The 19,731-nt window shown below is 41.7% G+C and overlaps 1 protein-coding gene across 8 annotated transcripts in view; it reads right to left on the bottom strand.

The window, feature by feature from the left end:
- The window catches only part of PCGF5 (polycomb group ring finger 5), a 117,984-nt gene that overhangs the window by 59,162 nt on the left and 39,091 nt on the right, over window positions 1-19,731 (bottom strand). For 3 of the 8 annotated variants that reach the window (XM_064430842.1, XM_064430844.1, XM_064430846.1), the window contains exon 1: window positions 6,163-6,565. The exons of 4 other annotated variants lie outside the window; for them this stretch is intronic. The gene's annotated coding sequence lies outside the window, so the exon portion shown is untranslated. Of the gene's footprint in view, window positions 1-2,289; window positions 2,536-6,162; window positions 6,566-19,731 lie in introns of those variants that run through there. One more of the 8 variants, XM_064430843.1, reaches the window with a different exon arrangement.

Here is a 19,731-nt window from a genome sequence, read left to right as displayed (position 1 = left end):
TGGAAACTGTAAATTCAAAAGTCCAATGTTCAGCAGATGTTTGCAAATGTTCTTTATTTATCAGATATGCTTGAGAAATCTAGGTGTAAAACAGCTAGGTGGGAGGAGTGAGGAGGGTTATCTTCTGCCAAGAAAGAAGTCAGATGCAGAGTTTGTATCTCATAATTCAGAACCACCAAACTTGCCCCAGCAACTCTAGTCCATGTGACCCAAACACACTGCTAGTGCAGCAGCCTAGCAACCATTCAAGAATGTAAGACAACAGATTACGCTCAGTAAATATTAGAGAACTGTTTTCTCCATGTATGCTGTTCTGTTTATGGTATTCTCTCAATGTTACACACATATTAGCAAGACTTCCAGTGCCAAAATGAAACCCCCACTTCTTAGTCCTGATCACCAAGTCAAATGTGGAAATGAGGGTTCACAGATCTTCTGGATATTAAAAATAATAGACTTAATTGAAGATACTGTCTCTAGTGTGTGGTGACACTCCACCTCAGTGTTCTGGTGGGAATGATCTGTTTTCTTTCTGCCCAGGACAGAGCACTACCTCAGAATTTCTAACCACACTATTATCCCATTTTATATAGGTGATAACCACACTTTTTATCAAATGAGCTATTTCATTGCCATAACTGAAATAAACTTACAGCAACTGTTCCAAATTTGGCTGAAACCTATGGTCAGATGAACAGCAGAGCTGATCTAACCAACCTGCTGTACCAAAAAGAAGGGCAGCACCACTCTGGAGCTTGTTGATCCATCTCTAAGTCCATTTAATACTGTAGAGCATCAGCAAACTCTTCCCTAGTTTCTTATTGGGCTTGTATGCCCAACAGTTTGTATGGTTTTTCCTATTGTACTAGTGGATGTACTTGAAGCTATCACACCTGGAAAAGCCAGATGCTAAAGCAAAGCTCTGTTACAAGTCTCACTGGTTTCACCCAACTTCACAATAAATAAACTGAAAGAGCTTCTCTGCAATTAATGATCATTTTGAATGGGAGATTAATCCCATGTAAATTTACATTTTAAATTTTCAGCAATAAATACACAAGAGTTACGCATCAATAGTAGATTTTAAACACTAGCCTGTGTAAGGCACCAACTGTCACTGAGTACATAATTTCAAGTAAATCTATTTGCATTCTCTGATCACTATCCACACAAAAAAAAACCCCACTTGTACTTTTAGTAAATATGTATTTGGGATGAAAGCATTAAAATTTACTTTATCCATGATATATCAAAAGAGTTAAGATGGAAAGCTGAAAAATATTGGTTTGATTAAGCAGCTCTTCAAAATCACTTTGTATGCAGGGAAATTCTACAGCCAGAATCAACCAAGAATACTTACTCAAAATATCATTTATATCATATAAAGGATCTTTTGTCTCTGCCACTAGTACTGATGATTCTTCAAAAAAGTAAACAACAATTTTATAAAACCATGAAAGAAAGAAACATCTTCAACTTCATTCAATATACATGCTGGCTATTTAAGAGATGATCTTTCATCTGAAAGAAAAACTGTGTTTTCATTATGAAATTAATCAAGAGTCTGGTTTCTTACATATTTCATTCTTCTTCTTAAGGAAGGAAATAAATATAATTACATTTGCTTTAATCAGTGGTGGCACTTCTCTAAGATCAAGACTTTTATCTCAGGATCTACTACTTTTTTTGTGGCAGAGAGAATTTCTCTCTCTGATCTGATTAGCAGTAACCAGCACTGAAATCTATCTCCAGAATACTTAAAATTTGGATTCCCTTACTTTAAGGTACTTTGTTTATACACAAAGACTTTAATAGATGTAACACAGTGCAAAAAGTCAGACTGAATTACAAGGGGTTCCCCAAGAGCTTGTATTTCAAAAACTAAGCTTCAGCAACAGGTGAGCAAAACAAGCGTGTAGGGTGGAGTTTGAAAGATGGGAATAACAAACCGGATGTGAGCGGTTTTACAGCAATTACAAACTGGGACTCTCCCTGCTGGTATCAGATTGTACTCACAGATTCAGCTGACAGAAAGTAATTCTGTAACACTGCCATCACTACCATGCATGTAATGAGAATCATAGCCATGAATCAGGAAAATACCACTCTTCACCATTTAGGTCTCCCTGCTGTTCCTTGCTACATCTCCACTGGTACGTTGTATGTGGGAAGGGTTCTTTCTGATAAGAATTACCATGGAACACAAAGTGCTTTTCCTCCTTCTGGAAGAACCTATACTGAAGCTGAGCAAAGGAGCCACCAAAGGCATCCCGTTTACAGTGTGGATACCTGTTCTTCAGCACTCACTGCTCCATCTCCACGTGTGCCCTCTTTAAAACAATGAGCACCAAGACAAGTGCCAGTGCAGACTCGGTGTGGGAAGGCAGTTCTTGCACCATTACAGACCGCAGCAACTCCGTGAGGCACCAGTCACTGACACAACAGTATCTCAAGGAAGTGAAGATCCTCCTGTAACTGTTCTCATCTGTGACCTCTTCTGAGAAAGTAAGTTTTCTTGTCTTTTCCTGGTTAGATCTTTCATGAAAATAGGAATATTATGGCAAATCAGCAGGCTACTTTCTTAATTCCTCTCAAATCATACATAAACCAATAGCAAACAAAATTATTCTATGACAGGAAATAAATGACCAATGCAGAGCAGTAAATGAACAGTTTAGTTAGCTGTTAGGAAAGCTACTGACATATGCATGAATTTCACTATTAATAATTGAATAAATGGTTTCAGTTTTAGGTAACCAGTCGAAATTATTTGTTTCACAAGTAAGAACTAATAGTAAGAGCAATGGAGACCATAGTGCTCAAGTAACACTATATATCTTTCATTCCACAAGTGGCCCACCCTTGACAGTGAAGAATTTTTGGTTTATAAGCAATAATCCAGATAAGGACAGCAACACTTATGTTTCCCACAGCCACACAGTGAGACAGACACTGTCTTGTCACAGCCTGATGGAACTGGCTGCCAGGGCTACACCTGCTCTGCTCATTACAGGCTTCAGTCTCAAAGCCTGCCAAGCTGTTACTTTTCACGGCACTACACCTACTGGAGAAGGTTAAAGATAAAACCACAACAATCAGGAAAATAAGCTTCATTGTAAGAAATGTTTAAGGCACTACCCACCATCACTCAAAAGAGATAGCTACAACACTGACACAGAATTAACTTTGTTTCTTATTCTTTCAAATATTTAGTCTAATAATAGAAATAAAAATTTTTTCCCAGACAATTGCAACAAATGTTTTTTAACTGAGGATTTGGGGAACAAACAACCCCAAGCTAAGGTGTACTTGGTGCAAAGTTTTCAATAGTTAAAGAAAGGATTCCCCTTTTCAACACCAGCAGTATATCTTTCTACAGGAAATGATCAAAACTTGGCTTGGGACTATTGCACTGGTCTAAAAAGGGTCTTTACAGCCAAAACTGCAAAAAGGAACTAATCTTTTGGGTTTTTTTTTTTTTTTTTTCCTCGCTGGGATGTTCTAATTGAGATAGCTGGAAGAATATATGAAGATGCTATTGGCACCAGTCTTTCAAAATATAGAAAGATTATAACTTGATTTTTTTTGTAAAAAAGGTTGTGTAAATTTTTATATATATATACACACACACATCAGTAGGTGATGATAAGAACAATTCCTATGTATGCCCAGCTTGGCAAAAATCAAGATACAAAGTTCAGACAGATAAAGTTTTTATCTGCACTGCCCTCCACTTTTCTCTAAGTTCTTCTGTGCATTCCACAGTAACTTGCTTATCAGTCCTAAAAATGGAGCTGCACAGGAGCAACTTAAAACCAATACATTTTTATCTCACTTTATTTTGCATATTCTGCAGGCTTAGAAGTGAAACTGAGAATTTTTCATTTCCACTTTAAATCCCAGGGTGTTCATAGAGCAGGGAAAACCAGCTAGAGCAGAGTGGTAAGTCCACTTTCTGCATTATCTCCTTTACTGCTGTCAGCTGAGGTCTGGGCACATAGAACATCACACACACTGTATGTTTTTATCTTCTTTTAAGGAAATGGAATAAATAAGGATGAATGCTACTTGATCATTGAATGAAATGCACAACTAAATCAGTATTTTTCCTGTCTGTTAACTTGATCACCCAGCATACCTAAGAGATTCTCTATTACAGTGCTTTCACTGTCATGTGCAGTCTTAACTTGGTTAAGACTTCAGAATTTCTGATAGGGAGATGTTAAAACCCACACAATGAACCCTGAAGTAATACAATTTTCCCACACTTTACTGCTCTAATCCTCTAATTAATCCTATGAGGTGCCAGTGCATAGTTCTAGACAAACAAAAATGATAACAGCTCCTTTTGCCCCAAGAGTGACAAACTCCCAAGCAATCCTTTCCGTTCCCACGTGGAGAACGACAAGGTACAAAACAGAGGCAGTGAGATAAGGGATACCTGATGCCACAGGAAACAGAATCCTTTCACAGCAGGACATACAAAGACTTTCACATACTTTATACTGTAAATGCAGTTGGTTGGATGTGCGAAGCACTACCTCCCCACTAGAAACAGTGACTTTGTTTCTTCAAAGTGGTAGGTATGCAAAGAAAAAGTAATGTTGTACAATTCATAGTTCTGCCTCTGTACAGGAAGACAACAATGTTCCCAAAGCCAAGAAGGATGAAAAATCCACTTTGGAAGCAAGCTGCATTTGAAAGGACAACTATATATAGGATCCAGACTCTATCCCATTTTAAAGACCAACAGGCAAGAGGACCAGGAACAGAAGTCTATCTAGGTACAACTCCAACATGTTTATTAAATCAACTGGCTTAGCTGCTAAAAATACATATTTATGTATTTTTTACAGAGACTATTTTTGCTTTAAAAAACGAAGCAAAACCCAGATTAAAAGCATCTGGGCTCTGTCTCAGGCTTCAGGGTATGGACATGGTGTGATGCTACTTTTAGGTATTATTGTTTCAATTTTGTTTTGATTTAATAGACTTTGAATAACACAGTTACTTAATTCTTACCATTTACACCCCCCCCCCAAACTATTTGGCTAAAATAATGGGTAACAAGTTGATAACTGAAAGAGGTTACCATTGAACCACTGAGCCAGAAAAACTGCAATTGAATGGTGCAAAACTTTCACAGTTCACAAAACAGCCGCAGGAAACTGCTGGGTTTCTGAGCATTGTCTACACTTCTGACATTCCATTGCGTGTCAGAAACTGACACCAACCTTTCACTCGCTACGGTACCAACTATGCTCCCTCACAGGCGTGCGCGTGTGGATGTGAGATGATTCACTTGCTTTTATTTCAGGGAACTGATGATTCATTCAATCGTCTCCAGATCTTATTAATCTACTAAATATGCACATAAAGGAGGCAAAAATTAAGTTCTTAAACTTTTTTATGCTCACATGTTTATTCTTTTCTTTGAGAGAGAACAGAAGCAATTAAACATGGGCGACGAACCAGGACAGGTTACGTTTGTGCTCAAAGGCAAGGTTTGGGGAACACACCCAACCCACGTGTAAAACGAGCAGCCGTGTTCCAGCGGCGGACTGCGAGGGGAGGGGAGCTCCCGTCCCCTGCCGGCCGGGGCTGCTGCCTCTGCTCCGGTACCTGGAGCGGGCAAGGCGCGGCGGACCGGTGCGTTCCACCGAGGGCTTGCGCCTCTCCTCCTCCGGTGACATCTTACATAATAAGCCGAGCTAATCACGCCGGAAGCGAGCCAAACCGCCGCGGAGCATCAGCGGGGATAACTACCCGCGAGAGGAGATGCTCGGACCGGCACCCGCTCCTCTCTCACTGCCCGCCCCGGCGCCTTGCTAGAAAAATCCTCGCCGGGGCGGCAGCGGCTCCCGCAGCAGGCGCCAGACGCGGAGCCCTCGCTCGTCCCCCGCCGTCTCCCCAGGCAGCCGCCAGCATCGCGAACGGCACCAGCCTCTCCCGAGCGCTCCAGCCCCGCCGCCTCCAGCCCTGCCCGGCCGCCGCCGGCTCCCTCCTCAGCGCCGAATTGGAGGAGAAAGTTACTCGGCGGCGGCCCGGCGTCCGCCGCCGCCGCAGTTCAAGAGCAATGTCACGTTCAACAACTTGTTATGACACATGATCCCCCCCGCACGCATCCGCACCTCGCCGCCGCCTGCCCGGCGGGCCCCTTACCTTCCCCTGCAGAGGCCACGGGCACCCGCGGGCGTGTGCGGGAGTGGGTGCGTGTGGCAGCGCGGGCGGCGCCGGCTGGGCGGGCGGGCGGGGGAGGGGAGGGCGGCGGAGCGGCGGGAACGCGCCTCGCCGGACTTGTCAGCGGGCGGGGGAGGCTGCGGGGCGGCGCGGGAAGCGGCACGGAGGGGAGCGCGGGGGGCGGAGGAGTTCCCGGGGCTTGTTTACGCATTGCCGCCCGCCCGGTGCAGGCGCTGCACTCTCTGATTGGACACAAACTGGGGCACAGCCCGGCTCGGGCGCTGCCGCCCCAGGGGCCCCCGGCGCCGCTCGGCCGCCGGCGGAGCCCCCGCCGGGCTGCGGGGCTCGGGGCCGCCGGTGCCCCGCGGGCTCCCCGGCACCCGCCGCCCGCCCGCCCTCAGACGCTGCCCGGCCGCCGCCCCCGCGCATGCCCGGCGCGCCCGGGACGCGCATGCGCCCTGCGCGTGCCCGCTGAGGCGGCGGGGCCGGCGCGGAGCCGCTGCCCGGTCGGTGCCAGCGGGACCGCGGCCGGGGCGCTCCGCGATTCTCTCCGGCCGGGCGGGACCGGCGGAACCGCCCCCGCAGGCGCTGGTTATGTAACTGGGGGTGGTTCCGGCGGCCCCGCGCCGCCGCCCCTGTCAGCGGCAGCGCCTCGGGAGGAGGGGCTGCCGCTCGGCGCTCCTGTGGGTGCGTTCCCCGAGCAGGGAGGTGGATGTGCGCCCGCCGCCCCAGGACGGGCCCCCGCCGAGGAGCGGCAGCCGCCCTTTGCTGCCCCTGCCCCGGACAGGTGCGGCCCCAGCCCGGGGACGGGCAAGAGCACAGCACCAGTCAGACCCTTCTCCTTCACCTGCTCTTAGCATCCCGAAAACTTCAAAGTTTGGGCGGTACGCGGTGCCCGCGGAGCGAACAGCCCGCCCCGGGCAGCGGGCGTTGCTGCGTGTGGGCAGCAGCTGCTCGGAAACACCGCGCTGCTCCCTCGGTGCAGGCAAAAGGCCATCCCCGCAATGGGATTTTCCTTGATTTATTTCTGCTGGGGTGGGTGCGACTCATATCTTATCATTGGTAAACTACATTGAAATAAACAGTTTTAAAGCAAGGAAATAATCAGAACATAACAAAATTGTATGACATTACTCATATACTCATTATTTCTAAACAAGCAGCTCCTTAATGCTCCTTTTACTCCCATCCCACAGTCAGCAAATGATAATAAATGTAATAGCTGAATATAAGCCATGAGAGCTCTTTGCAACAGGAATCCCCACTATGCACTCTCAGTGTGCGCCACGGGAACTTCCCTGACTCATTTTCAGATGAGTAAGCTTCTCAATCAAGTTTTCCTGGCATTTCATGGTAAAGCACTCAGCTTCCTCATACTGATAACAGAATCAATAGTCCCTGTAAACTGTTCCATGTTGCCTCTAGCACAAAGTTTGGCATAAGGGCCCTGGCTGGAACCATTTCCTTGCAAGCCACTGGAGCAGTCAGCCAGCAGTCAGGACTGCTGATAGTAACTTAGAGCTGAGCATTCTCCTGCAAGTTAGCAGCTTTCCTGACTTCAACCTTCATTCTTACACGAAAAGCAGGAGTGCAGTTTTGAAAGATTAATTTTAATATATCCATGATGCTTTCCAAGTAGCATCACATTAAAAAAAAAATTAGAGTTCTCTTGTGCCTGCTTACTTAGAACTTTTCCCTTTTAGTCACTTCCTGGGACAAATTACCAAGATATCTAAATTAAAGATGCTTTAACATCATCTGAATCGGGTCACATTACCACATTTATTTAGGCAGCAGTGAACCCTGTCAGTAAGTATATATTCTGAGGGTTTCCTCAGACTGGTGTTGATCGTGACTGTCAGGTCAGCTGTTGGTTATAACTGTATTTTTGATAATGAGCCAGATTGGTTTTATCAGAGCAATGCATTTAACTCCATAGAGTTTATAGTCAATGGGTGTCACACCATGTAGAGTATTTTTAGGGATTAAAAGAACCCTCACTGAAGAGAAACTAGACTGTCTATACTTCAGACTATCATATCAAGCTCACTGAAAACTGAGACCTGGGTCCTATCATTAAAAGTTTTGGGGACTTTTGTAGGGTTTTGTTTTGGGGGTTCGATTATAAGTTTTTATTTGTCAAAAAAAAAAAAAAAAAAGAAATTCTGAATCATGAAAGAACAGCTTCAGAGAGAGACAGTAGTTCTTTATCTTAAAAGAAAGGTCAGAAAGAGAACAAATTCCTTCCTGTACATCAAAGTACTTGAGCGTTCATTGATTTTACTGGAACAACTGATGCCAACACTAAAGTCACAGAAAAAAGCATACCAGAAGATACAATTATTATTCAAGGTATTGTTACAGGGTGGAAATATAGCTACCAGTGATAGTCTAGACATGGCAGAACAGAGCTCAGAGCAGATCAGCTTTCTTTACTGAGAAAGCAAGGAAGGCACATAAAGTCCTCAATGCAAAATGTACTTCAGTACTGACAGTTCTCTCACCAAATGTTCTGAGTCTACCTAAATGATGGATACAGGTTTCCCTTCTCAAGAGTTTCTTCACAGCCAAGAGGGCCATGTATTTAAATATTAGTACATACATATGTAACTAAGTTTATACGAAACTTTATCATCTTCTCATGTGTTTTCTTGGCTCCTAGGACACACCAGATAGCCAGAGACTAATAATTGAGGCACAAGAGTTGGCACTACTCATTTTGTGTGTAGCAATGTAAAGGTCTAAAGATCTAATCCAAGAAGTGGCTGTGAAAACCTGAACTATGGATTCTACTTTTATTTCATGTCTTACATGATACTGAATTTTTAGTGTAAACAGATTTTGCAGTTTCATGGTAGATTTTGCATACAGGAAAAAATGGTTTGCCTGGTTCAAGACTCAGTTCTCCATCTTGCTTTCACTTCCTTTGCTGATTGTATTTCTAGTAGAGTGAGAAGCCTTAAACTGCTTCCTGGGGCTTCCTTCTTGATCCCAATCTTTGTAAAATGTAGATGTTTCCTTAAGATGATGGCTTTTATAAGCTGTCAGTTGCGATTAGAGCAACAGCCACATCTGGAGCTCCTCCTCTGCTAATGCATCTTTGGAGAACTGGCATGAAAATTGTACTCAAGTGTAAAATATGTGGTTTAGAAATATTTTCTAAAACTAAAAATAAGGAAAATTATATTTGTTTAATTCATTTTCAGCGGTTGCTACATGTAGATTGTGGGTTAACTTCCAATTCATTAGTAGATTTTGTCTGTCAAATAAGCTCACAAATTTTCCAGTGAAGGGCAAGGCACAACGTTTTGGTATATCAAGGATCTTTAGGTTCCCTGGCTATCAATTTCTGATCTAATATACATAAGTCTCAGTGGGTGCCCTCCCTACTGTCTCAGAAATATTGCCAAGGTACATTTTTCCTTTTCTAAAGATTACATAGAAATTGAAAATTATGGCTTTAAACTGTCTAGCATTAATTATGCAGCTTTCTTATGACTTCTTGCCAGTGAGTGATAAATTCCTCTCTCCCTTTAATCCAGAATTTGACTGTTTTAGCAGAGTACTAAGGCACTGTAAAACTACTTTAATTTTAAAAGAGGGTATCATCACTCCTAACTCCCTATTTAGAATCATGATGCTATTTTAAATACTATTTTACACTATGATTTTTCATTCTCTTTGTGTTACTAATTAACTTGCTCTCCAAACAAAATTATCAGTTGTTTACTGGTCAGCAAAATGCTCTCTTGGGTTTTACTGAGCACAGCTTAGTGTTGCTATAATTACAGAGTATCTCATACCAACAGTGAGACTAAATTGTGAATTCTGCTTTTTGGTGGATATTTTCAACTTGAGCATTGTTTTATTTCTGTTCTATAAATACTGAAACACCCTGACATTTGAATTATGAAGCACTACCAAATACTTAGGATTACACAACATTCATGTATTTACAAAAATTCTATTTTTAGTACATAATAAAATGCACAGTATAAATTCAGGTTTTTTCCTGCCCCATAGCATTAACATATTTTATACTTTTTTTATCCCCTTTGCAAAAACCTGATGGTACCATCACTGAGAACACAATCTTTCTTATAAACTTCCTTGCAGACAGCAGTGATCCAGCAGTTTTTAATCCTGGATTATTTGTAAAACTACTGTAAAAGTACACATGAGCAGTCTGAATGGCTATTGAGACCTTAAATTATCATCAGGCAATACATATATGTATATATTTATTTTGAAAGTGAGTCAGTGAATTATTTACTTATCAGGTGTTTGTGTAGTAGTATATTTTCTTGGCAAACATAGAAAAGATTTTCAACCAAGAGATAAGGAAGGAGAATTTGACAGACTGTTCTTTATACTTCTAATCAGAACAGTTACCAAGATATTTTTGTTTATCAAATGCATGAAAATTCTCATTCTCCCACTACGTGAGAATTTTTTAATGAAACATGAAGATTCTATAGCTGCAAATCCATGCAGAAGAAATCCATTGCTTTCATAATTTGATTTTTCATAATGCTAATTTTATGCATAGATATTTCAATACTGCCTGTGACCCCTTCCTGTGTCTGGCCATGTGCCAGTTGTGCTCTTGCTGGTTCTGGTCACACGGCCTGATTATTCCTTTCTGGCTCCTCCCTCTGCTCAGCCCTCTCTTCAGATTGCCTGGTTTTTAATGAACAAATCACTGAAGATCCCCTCTCTCTTCTCAATGTTTATGGTGTCCTAATCACAGAGGAAAACACATTGACTCTGGATTTTATTTTAGGTATGTGCAGCTATGACTAAGGCCAAGGAGAATAACAGATGATAATTCAATGATCCTGCATGATGTTCCAATTCTTCAGGCGGTAGAACTCTAGCGGGACAAACCCTTGTGCTGAACACAAAGAAGGATGAAACAGAAAGCATAAATCTATTTGCTTATGTCCCAGCAGAGCTGGTAGCAAACAAAGACCAAACCACGAACAACTCACCTAGGGTACAAATGGAAGCTTGTGACACATGGCTTTGTACCGAGTGTGTGGACAGAAATGTGTATTTAGAGGGTCTAATACAGCCCCTAAAAACACCCCATGTGGAAGGTGTGTTTTACCCAAATCTGCACATATGAGGATTTGGTTTCAAACATCTACCACCCATGATCCTGATTAAAAATACCCCAGTACCCATAGATAGAGCAGGCAGGTTTAATCCCTCACTGTAAATTACACTGTACTTTTCCAGGAGCTTCATGTTCTCCAAGTATCTCTCACAAAATACAGCTGAGATCTGTCAGTAAGCTGAGCATCATGAGGGAAGGGAAGCCAGAAGATGGACAAACTGTAGGACTATGGATCATACTTCCTTCAAAAACCCAGCTGAACTCAGAGCTGGACTTCAGAAACTTCATACTAACCAAACAATTTCCTGTAACACTGGTTACAAGTCCAAACTATGTTTTCTGTAAGGTGATGGTAAACATAATAGTGAATATAATTGAAAGTCAAGGTTTTGAGAAAGAGCTTTAAGCAACCAAATTTACAGACATTCTTAGTGACAAATCAATGGAAGCAGGTGGACATTTAAGCTTAACATTTAATCTGTTTTCACACAACTAAAGCTGTAAATAGGAAGAATCTACAAGATGTATTGGTGAAGCTAAAAAAAATTTACGCCCCCAAATTTTATGTAATGAAACTTTCAATATCTCATCTAAATTCCTGCCAAATTCAGGATCCATATGCACTGCTATAGAGTTAATTTGAATTTTGAATTTAAGGTGTTACTTCTTTACTGGTATATGGCATATTTGATAAAGACTGATTTATAGTTGAAGAGATGAAATGAGGAAGAACAGCAGAACATGAGGAAACAGACTGGAAAAATACAAGCCATAGAAAGAGGTTTCACTCAGGTATCTAAGTTGTCAGCTGCACTGGCAGCTGCTCTGCCCACCAGAGGTTAACTGCAAGTACATGGCAGGGTCAGGCTTTTGCACCCTTACTGGGGTTTTCCTTCACAAAATCTGCAGGGGGAAGTAAAGAAGCAATGCCACTTTTTTCTATCCCATTGCCCACAAGATCACGTGAATGAAATATGCCAGTGATGTTAATGGCTTACCAGGCTGGACGACTGCAACCACTGCAATTTTGTTTCTCCTCTCCCAGTGTTCAGCTTATATTTTAACCTGCCCAGATTGTAGGTGAGAAAATATACCAGGTTGTGTAGGCCAACCAAAGAGGAAGAGAAGATTCCACAATTGCTTAGATGTAGATATTATAGTGGAAGAGCAAATAAAAACATGGATGCACAATCCACTTGGTGAATCACACAGATCTAGATAAATTTTGTCTACCTGGGATGATGTCCTTGTTTACAATCTCCTATCTCTACTGTGATGCTGTGATTCAAGGATGCATTTAGGAAAGGCAAGAAGGGCACCAGTAGCACCAGTCAAGTATAAATCATGATCCACAAAAGGCACTCCTTTAAAACCCACTATGTTATATCTAGGTATTTTCCTAAAATCAAAGAGAGGTTAGTAAATACCCTTAAAACTTACTTTAAAAACCCTCACACATTAGGCCTAAGATAGGAAACATCTGGTTCCTGACCAAATTTATTTCCTACCTGGAATGAAATAATTTTAATAATCCTGTTCTACCACACAAAATAAGCTGGTCAGACCTGGTTTAGTAGCTGACACACAGGTAAAGCTTTATCAACTCCATCTGTATAAATGCAAAAAATAAAAACAATAAAAAAAACAACTTTTAAAAAAAGTCAAAATGTGGATATTTGAATGTTTCTATTAACTGGTGAACTATTTTCACTTTCAAATAGTTTTACAAATATTTTAAAACTTGCTTTGACAGATAGAGCTGAATATATATAATTTTGCTGTGACTGCAGGACTTTGGGTCTTAAAAGGCCAGATTATAACTAGCTGGGCACTCAAAATGAAAATCCTGTGTGATGCAGGTAAAGTTTAGTTTCTGTTGGAGATTAATTCTTTCAGTTGTCAAGTACCAGGCTCAAAAGTGAATCACAGTATTTGGTGAAACAAATAATGAAAGGTTATCCATCTAAATGAGAGCACAGCCTCGGCAGTGGTAGTCTTTAGTGTTTCTATGTCTCTTAAGCCTCAGAAACCAGAGTAAGGCTAGCCCAAGACCCCTGTTACTTATTTCACTTGGAACAAGAGTTCCTAAACCATTAGATGGAGCCCCTCTTCTGTCTGTATGGATGAACCCCTCAGTGATGTACAGACACCTCCAGTGTGGCCCACCCACACCACACCGAGGGGCTGGGAGACTTTGAATACAAAATACACCTTCTCCCTTATAAAAACAAGTGCTGATCTTCTGTTTATCATCACTTTGACTCAGGAGGTTGGCTGGACAGCAAAGCCACTGAAGAGGGACAAGTGGAGCTAGGGTGTCCTTGTGCATTGTCACACGTGCCTCGCTTGCTGAGCTGAAGGAAGAAGCAGGCTGGTGTGACAGGAGCCACTTACACTGGCATTAGCTATGCTAAGCCTGCCTGATAGATAGAAAACTTCTGTCTTCAGAACAGATTTTAGGCACATTTCATCAGCCCAAGTTAAATCCTGCTGACAGCATGCCTACTTTAATGCCATCTCTCTTTTCAGAAAATTTCACCCATCTTTTCTCAAGAGCTTTTACCACAGGGTTCCTACGGGTGTGAAGGGTGAGGAATTGTTAGCAAGAGGTCACATTCCTTTACCCAACAGATTTTATGCAAGCCCTAGACAAAAGGTTAAGTTATTAAAGTTAAATTACTCAGCTTCAGGATTAGGTAATGCAGTTCACATGTCCTTAACACTTAGCCAGACTTGAGGCCAGTAGTAACTCCTAGTAGTTATTACAGATTATTTGTCTTCTGAGAACATCCATCCACTGCCAAACATTTTCCAGTTGTGAGGCACCAAATAAGGACTTTTTTTTTTTTCATTTAGCTGTAAAATGCCATATAGCTAACAGCTTAGAGTTGTTTTTTGAGAGTTGGTGGTTTGTTTTTTTTCTTGGCTGTGTTTTTCAGGGCTTTTTTTGGTTGTGTGGGTTTTTTTTCCCCTTTTGTTTTAATGGCTTATATAATAGCTACAGCAATTTCAGTAAGTTGCAGCACCTTCCTTCTCTCACAATCTTTGAACAAGCATCAGTGCTAGTAGCCCACACCTCTCCTTTTCCACCCCTGCAGCAGCTTCTGATTTGTTCATCTTTGCTCTCTGCAGGGAAGGTACCTCAGCTGCCTTGCATTCATTCTTCATTCAGCAGAATGTGGAACAAATGTTCAGTGACAGCCTGTTGCACACCAGTTTAATAGTGCATAAAACAGAGAGGCTGCTGCGAGCAGCTTTTGGAAATTCAGCATTTTGTATTTAAAGCTATTTGGCTTTGTACTAATGTGATGGTTCACTCTGCAGCTAGATTTCCAGAGATGAGTGGCTTTATGTAAAGTAGTACTAATGTATTTTTAAGACACTTTTGGATTTTGAGAAGAATCCTTTGTAAACTGCTGTGACGTATGTTCCAGATATTGTGAGAGGAGGGGTCAAAAATGCAAATATCCCACTAACCTCAGTAGAATAGTTAATGTTCCATGTTCTCCAAGAAATCAGTAAGAAATTTTTGAAGATACCAAAAAGAAAAAATCACAGCAAATTCAATCAATAATATGTTTCTCTGTTGAATATGTGTTTCTACCTAATGGAAAAGTCTTAAGTGCTGTTTAAGCACTACCTTACCAGACCATATATCTTCTGACCACTAGTGAAGTTGTTTTGCTTAAGGGGAGAGGAGTTAGTATTAGAGAGGAAAACAGCAACCAATTTTTCAAACTTGAAATACAGACTTGGAGATATGTTGTCCCAAATTTCCTTTTTTCTTCCCAGCCTCTCTCTCTGCTCTTGGTTCATTTTCCCCATTTTTTTTCAGATCTTTCTCTCCCCAACACAGGTCATGCCACACTGTCAATTCCTTTCTCCTTCTATTTCTACCCCTCTGCCATACCTTGGAGGGGTTGTACACTTTCCCTTTGTAGCACCTGCTACCTGTGGCTGCACAAAGGAAATCTCTCCATCTCTTCCTGTGTGACTGGCAAGGGGGCTCAGTGAGGTATGAAGAGGAGCAGAAGTTTCCTCACCTTTCCTGTGAGCATCTCTGGCATCCCTGTGCCTGAGTTTCTGCCCTGGCTGCTGTAAGCAGGCTGTGGGAATCCCTCTTTAGCCACGTGTTCTGCCTACTACATAAAAGACTCCATTTTTTCCAAGGGCTGAAGATGGCAGTGCAAACCTATTCGTATCCTTTCCTCTTGGAAGGCTGTACTTATTTTGTCTACCACAGGACAACTGCTTTCCCAGCAAACTTTGCTGAAGACAAAGCAATGGAGGCTCCTTTCACTGCTTAAAAAGCAACTCTGGGGTTGCAGGAGAACTTACTGGGTCTTTCCAGTTGTTCTCCTTCCTGTTGCACAGGCTTCCCATTGCCAGCCAGCTCTTCTGAGCCAAGCCAGGAGATGTTATTGCAAAAGAACAGAAGGGAAGTAGCTGCTGAAGCCAAGAGCATCCTTTTACACATAATACTAAGTTTTATAAAAGCATTTGGTGGTCAAGCATCATTCCCTGCTTGCATTCAATCCCTGTGAATGTTTTTAAGCATCTTCGCTCTTAGCAGAGCCTTCCTTTTCAAATTATACATTGAACGTAAGAAATGACATTTGAAGAAATACTTTTGTGTGTGGTTAGTCTCTAAGACTAATCTTCTAAGAATAAGCCAATCAAATGCGAGTCTATTTCCCCAACACCATATAATATGTCATCTTAATATAGATATCTTTCCAGGCAATATGGTTTCCCTAACAGCAAAAAAATAGAAAGCTGTCCTCATGGAGGGGGTTGGAAATAGTACAACACTGATAAAATAATTCTATTGCAACATAGTCAAGGAGCTTCCAGATTGTCACTTGCCATAAATCCTGATTGTTGTCTGCAGCTGGTAACAAAGCTAATAGTGCACCTCTGAAAAGCACGACACTTCACTGGTTTGCCTCCATTTACCCCATTGCACACCAGCAATGGTGTTAGAGGGATGCAAGCTGCACAACCACCAGTCCTTTGAGAACATGAAGTAACTACACAGCACAAAAAGCAGTCTCAGCTCAACTGTAATCCCTGCCTAGATTTTAGTGAGGCAAGAAAAGGATGACAGACCTTTAAAGAGTTGCAACCTGCTAAAGAAAACCAGAAAAATCCAAGTGACTCCTAGCAGAATGTTCTTACCTTCCATCACTACTGGAACTGGAAGGTGAACAACATGAAAGGGAAACATTTTCTGTGTGTGAGCTTTCTTACAGCAGTAGGTGAAAACCAGAACTTTTGTTTCAGGTATAAAATATTGAAACTAAAAACTGAATCTGTAATACCCTATGACAGTAAAAATGTTTAGTAAGAAATACCATCTTTTTATAAGAAATATCACCTTGATTTATGCAATGAAAACACATTTAACATCTCAGAATAATAAAACTCAGTTGCTCTACACAAAACTGGTGGATCACTGGGGTTGATTTTCCTGAGAATGGCTGAAGTACTGAACAACAGAATGAGAATTCGAACAGCAGTAAACTGCCAAAAGGATGATTTCATTCACTATTTCATATATGCAAAAATGGAGTGACAAATCACCTCCATCAAGACAAAAGAGAATGCAGCAAGGAGTCTGTATTTTTACCTTTGTTCTTACAAGAAGAACAATGGAAGGTTTGCAAAGTACTTTCTGGTCTGTCAAAAGCACTCAGTGTTTGAGTCACCACAATGCCTGTGACCTGGAACGCCTACCACTTTTTCTGTGTTGATTAAACTTCATTAGAGGTGAAAGAACTGCATGCTGTTGCAGGAGAGGGAAGGAGGCAGCACGAACAGGCCACTTTCCAAGCACATTTCCCAGAAATAGAGCAATTAATAAAGAGCCCTAGAAATGCTTTTCGTGCACTTCTATTTATTATGTCATGAAGTGCAAACTAAAAGCTTAATTAATCATAAAATGCAGCATTTTTATGATTATTTCTTCATGCCTAATCCAGATCTGTCTAAATAAACAAGGATAGTAATGTACAGGCAGAATTTGGATCTGGCTTACCCTCAGCCAAGGTCACACACACAAAACAAACGGCTCTGTGAAGAGAGTTCACGGAGCCTGATTTGCTGTAGATTTTGTCTGGGAACAAACTGTGTGCATTTTAAGTGAAGTTTTATCTGGATTTAGGATACTCATGACATAGTTCCTCATGTGGAATCTTTTGTGTCTTGTCGGAGCTGAATCCTTAGTAGAGGCACTCTTAAAGCCTCTCTCTCTCCTTGGTAACAGGGTCCTGATTTTCATAAATATATAAGAATCTAAATTGTTTGGAGACTGCTGCTGCTCTCCAATTTGGTTAACTTACTTGTGGATTAAAAAGCTGCCACAGCAGGACAGGCAGATGCAAACCACATCCAAATCACATGATTGCATAAGCCCATTTCCTTAGAAAATCAGAAGAGGAATTCTGAGACCCACAGAAAGGAAATCACAAAGAAGGAAAAGAGCAATTTAAGCCATATATTGACAACACCTAAAAAGCACTCCTGATTCCTGTCCACAGCAAATTTACACATATAAAAGAAAGTTATTGAGGCAAATATTATTCACAGATTAAAAACATCTTAATGGCACATTAGTTTTACTCATTTACCACATTAGTTTTACTTTTCCTTACAGTAAACAAACTGAGTCTCACTGAGTTAACTACCAAAGAATGCATGCCTCATCATCCTAATAGCAATAAAGCAATATGGTGCATCAAAGAAATATTACCTAGTTAATGACATTTCTTACTGTAGAAGCAAAAACCCTCAATATAATTAATTTCTTAGGTTTTTTCATAGACAAGAAGTCAGGTCATCTCTGCTCAGATAAGTAGGTGAATGAGGATTTAATCCCTTTAAAGGTTTCTTTTTTATCCTGTAAGCCATGCAGTTTTTATTTTACACAGTATTTTTCACTACAAACAGGATCAAAGCAAACTTTCAGAAAACACCTCCTTGGTGTTTGCTCTGGAAAATTGTCTCCTTTGTTTCCTTTTCCCTCCCCACGAGCTATTTTCAGCGTTTCCACCAAGTTGTTACTCATAACAAGTTACCAAACCTGGAGGGTGTTAGCTTTGCAATGCAGCAGAAACAAGTCATGGATGAGGTTCTCTCCTAATAGCTTTATCATAAGAATGACACTGAAATTGTAGCACCCTGGGCATACTGATGCAACTTACTTTGAATCCACAATTTGATATATTTTAGAAGAAATTATTTCTGACAAATAGTCAAAATGGGCCTCCTTCTACAAGATAAGACAGACTTATGTTGTCCTAGAAACATTTGCACAGGTGATAGGGGACAGGGCAGTATGGCACAAGGAAGACACCTCAGCCCTAAATTGAGGTTTGTATTATTAATGGATGTATAATTGATGGAATGACGGCAGCACTTGTAGCCCTCTCCCAGCTTTACACACACCTCCATCCTCTCTTTTGCCTGCCCTCCCAGCTGTAACCCCTGCTCGGTTCCCTCCCCCTGCTTTTCTCCTCCTGTCCCGCAGTGGAGGCTGCAGGAGCTGCCCCCGCACCGAGGGGGACACGGGCCCTGCTGCCAGAGCCTGCAGGCTGGAAAGAGCTCACTGGAGTTCCACTGGAGTGCACTTAGGTGGGTGATGCTCGAAGTAAACAAATCTTCAGCTGGGGAACACATCCATGACAACTTGTGCAACGTTTTCACTGCAGCTGCTGGCATCGCTGCAGGAGCATCGCTCATGGGTGCAGCACTGCTCCAGGGGCTCAGCTCAGCAAGGCAGTGCTAATCTCTAGTACTTAACACAGAGGATGTCTTTGTGAATACTTCAATTGGTAGGTAGATTACATTTGATACCATGAGAAGGGACTATCAAGCCAAAGATTTTATGAAACCTATCATCACTCAAAGGAGCAAATTACATTGTTTCCATGCTTCTGAATTAGCTGCAGTCTCAGTACCAATTTTTTAATTCTCAAATTTGCTCCTTGCAATATATGCTAGTTAAATTCAAGACTTTAGTGCTCCTTGTGTTTAATGGAGCACTCTGGCACAAGAAATACAGACATTGTCTAACAAACATACTCAGTCTTGTTTTCTCCTGGTGTGGGGTAACATCAGAATTTTTCTTACTAATTATTCAGGTACACATAAATAGCTGGTTGGGAAGTTTGTGTATAGAGGCAAGTTAGCAAAGTGCCAAGTTCCAAGAGTAGCCTAAGTGCTCGTTATGGAGGTAGCCTTTCTCATGACAATCATGCTTTGTCTTTTTAGCAGACAAGCTTTACCAGTTGCCACGTGGTTGTTTTTCTGATGGCCTCCTCTCCCAGGGCAACAAAATCCCCAGCAAGCAGCAGTGACTGCTACAATTTCTGAGAGCAGAAATAAATGCACATTCAGGACTGATCTACTAAGAGCCTTTGCTTTCCTTGCCC

The sequence above is a fragment of the Passer domesticus genome, chromosome 8 (assembly GCF_036417665.1).
Source record: "Passer domesticus isolate bPasDom1 chromosome 8, bPasDom1.hap1, whole genome shotgun sequence".
NCBI lineage: Eukaryota > Metazoa > Chordata > Aves > Passeriformes > Passeridae > Passer > Passer domesticus.
Note: the sequence above shows the minus strand (reverse complement) of the source record. Positions and strands in the feature narration are given on the sequence as shown.